Here is a 3537-nt window from a genome sequence, read left to right on the forward strand (position 1 = left end):
CCCATGGAACTGAAGTCACCCACACTCTGAAACAGCCTTGCAGCTGGAGGGGACCTCAGAATCCTCAAGTCCAGCGGCAACCTTATTACAAACAAGGCACCTGGGGCCCACCAGCTACTGGGGCTAGACCTGAAGATGAGGCTTCTTACATTTTCCACCCCTCTCCCTCCCCATGGCCCCCTGCCTGTGTATGAGAAACCTCCTCCTAGGCATTGGAGAAGGGGAGATAGCCCCCAAGGCTCTGCAGGGACAACCCAGAAGACAGGGAGTCTGGCAGGGCCTCCAGCACCACCCCACCTGTTGTTTTGTTGACCTGCTGCTGCTCTGGGCAGGCAGAACATTTTCACTTCTGGTCCCCAAGTGTGAGAATTCACCAGGCCACTGGCTTCCTGTTTTGTACTAGAACTGCTTAAATATCACTGCTTCTAGATGGTTTTTTGATCACTAAGCACTTTTAAAAATACTGTAAGGAAAGACCCATCTGCTCCCACTTTGAGGTTCTCAGAACCCTCGGCCAGAGAGAGGAGCAGGAAGACACTGGCATGGGGCAAGGTCCTTAAAACTGGAAAGGGAGCTACAGAAGTTCAGAGCCCCCTCCTCACCTGCCCAGCTTCTTCATGGGTTTGGCCATCCCTTAGTTTAACCCTCAAATAGAAAAACTCAAATAGAAGATCTGCACCTTCTCCAGATTTATGTCGCTGGATGATCAAAGGGTTGAGGTTGGGAAGACAGAATCAAAAGTTCCGGTTTTTCAGAGCACCCAGGATTGGTCCAGGGATGAAGCAACAACCAAGATTCCCCGAAGAGACTGAAGATTCCTACAACATAATTTCCTGAGGAGTCACTGGCTATGGTCAGAGCTGTACAAGGCACCATAAAGAACTTAGAAAAGGTGTAAGTTCTGAATTTTGCCAGCTAGAAGTACCCATCAAGTAGGGGAGAGTGAGGTTACTCTCAAGAGGGAATGTATTCCCTCATAGTGCCTAGCACAGTTCTTGACCTGTTATAGAAACTGTAAGAATGAATGAATACAAGGGAATGATCAATAATTAGGTTACAGGAGAGTATCTGGAATTAAAGACTAAAAGACAAGGAGGTCCATAGGTCTTGAAGGAGTTCCTCTGGAGAAGTGAAAATTGAGCTGACATAAAGAATGGGCAGAATTGGGCTTCCCTGGTGGCTCAGTGGTAAAGACACTGCCTGCCAATGCAGGAGATGTGGGTTCCATTCCTGGTCTGGGAAGATCCCACATGGCACGGAGCAGCTAAGTCCACGAGCCACAACTATTAAGCCTGTGCTCTAGAATTCATGAGCCACAATAACTGTAGCCCATGCTCCCCCAGAGCCTGTCCTCCACAATGAGAGAAGCCACCACTGAGAAGCCCATGCACCACAACTACAGATTAGCCTCCTCTCCCCAAAACTAGAGAAAAGCCCACACAGCAACAAAGACCCAAGAATTAATAAATTATATATTTTTTAAAATCTTGCTTTAAAATTTAAAAAAATAAGCAGAATTTGATGATTTGGAGGTGAAAGGGAGTATAAAAAGTAAAAGAAAGATTGAAGAATGGGTCGATGAGAAACTCACAGCTGAGGACAGGGCCTGGAGAGCCCTGGCTTCTGAGAAGTCCTTCTCAGCACACCAGGGGGCTGGAAAAGAGATGAGAGACCAGAGGGAGGGGCCTGCTTCCTTGAGGGCCAGGGATCTCGGAGAGCTGCTAGTTTGGGCAGAGGCTAAAAGTGAGGAAGAGTTACAAAGAAAATACAGTCTTACCTGGCCTTAAGCAAATCTTTTCTCCAGACCCTGAGCCTCTGTTCCCTAGCCTGGGAGACGGGGAGGATGAAATGAGACAGTGCATTTGAAGTCCCTGTCTTGCACTAATCCGAGGTGTGTGTTAGTGTTTCACCTTCCTGCTCAAGAAGGGATAGGTTGGAAATGGTCCAGTCTTCAGTACTCATCGGTCTTAGCCAGGGTCAAAAAAAAGACAAAGTCATATTTAGGATCCTAAACTATCAGGGTCAAAGGGAACTGCAGCCATCACCTTTCAGCTGCCACCTCCTGTGTTAGAGAGTTATCACTACACTTTATACGTGCCTCTTTTGTGTATGAAATGCACTAAACTGTGGTGGTTTAGTTGCTAAGTCATATTTAACTCTTTATGACCCCATGGACTGTAGCTGGCCAGGTTCCTCTGTCCATGGGATTCTCCAGGCAAGAATACTGGAGTGGGTAGCCATTTCCTTCTCCAGGGATCTTCCCGACTCACGTCTCCTGCATTGCAGGTGGGTTCTTCTACTATTGAGCCACCAGCGAAGCAGGAATATAATTTTCCATGACTCTGCACATGCTATATAAGGAAACACTCATTTAGCTGGAAGCACAGTTTACGACAATGTGGATGATTTTCCATCTTTTTCCTTTTTCAAAGTTCACAACGGATCCCGATGCCTGAACACCTGAAGAAGCTCTTGTTGGTGAGAAGCTGGGTGTGAAATGAGCCTGCAGGGCATTTTTGGTCAGTGGCCATGAAATATAGTACTGCCCAGGCTCCTCAGATACAGGAAGTCAGAATCCACTAAGGAGAGTGCAAAAGCTCACCTCTGGAGAATCCAGCCTGGATGGGAATGGCCACACACCAGGGCCACACACAACTGGCTCTTCTGGCAGAGTGCTCCAAAAGATAAGCAACGCTCAGTAGATCACAGAGGAGTGGGATTAAACGGGGAAAGCAGCACTGTCACTCACAGAGAAGACAACAGAGTGCCCTAGGGAGTTTTCTCTTCTCTTTTCTGCTATAGGCAGCCACTCAAATTATGGTATGCCTACTAAGTGCCAGCTCTGTGGCACTAAACACAGAGTTGTTATTCAGTCGCCTAGTCACATCTGACTCTTCATGACCCCATGGACTGCACCACTCCAGGCCTTCCTGTCTCTCACCATCTCCCAGAGTTTGCCCAAGTTCATGTTCATTGCATCAGTGATGCCATCCAGCCATCTCATCTTCTGTTGTCCCCTTCTCCTCCTGCCCTCAGTCTTTCCCAGCATCAGGGTCTTTTCCTATGAGTCACTCTTCGAATCAGGTGACCAAAGTATTGGAGCTTCAGCTTCAGCCTCAGTCCTTCCAATGAATATTCAGGGTTTCCTTTAAGATAGACTGGTATGATCTCCTTGCTGTCCAAGGAACTCTCAAGAGTTTTCTTCAGCACCACAGTTTGAAGGCATCAGTTCTTCGGCATTCTGCTTTCTTTATGGCCCAATTCTCAGAGAGCCCAGAGATTTGGAAAAGAAAAAAAAAGATAGGACTCTTTTTCTGCTTCAAGTAACAGAGAGGGGTCTTGAAGTAGTCCCTTAAGTGCCAGATGCTGCAATTTAATCCCAGGATGGTGAAGTGACTGCCCGTGACCACACAGCATGGCAGGACAGGTTCTACCCCAGACCCTGTTCTACAGTGCTCCTCCCTCCAAGCCCAGAGGTCGGGCTGTATCCATGAGGCCTTGCCTCTGTCAGTTGCTGGCTGTGCAGCCTTAGGCTGG

The sequence above is a fragment of the Bison bison genome, unplaced genomic scaffold (assembly GCF_000754665.1).
Source record: "Bison bison bison isolate TAMUID 2011002044 unplaced genomic scaffold, Bison_UMD1.0 scf7180017864518, whole genome shotgun sequence".
NCBI lineage: Eukaryota > Metazoa > Chordata > Mammalia > Artiodactyla > Bovidae > Bison > Bison bison.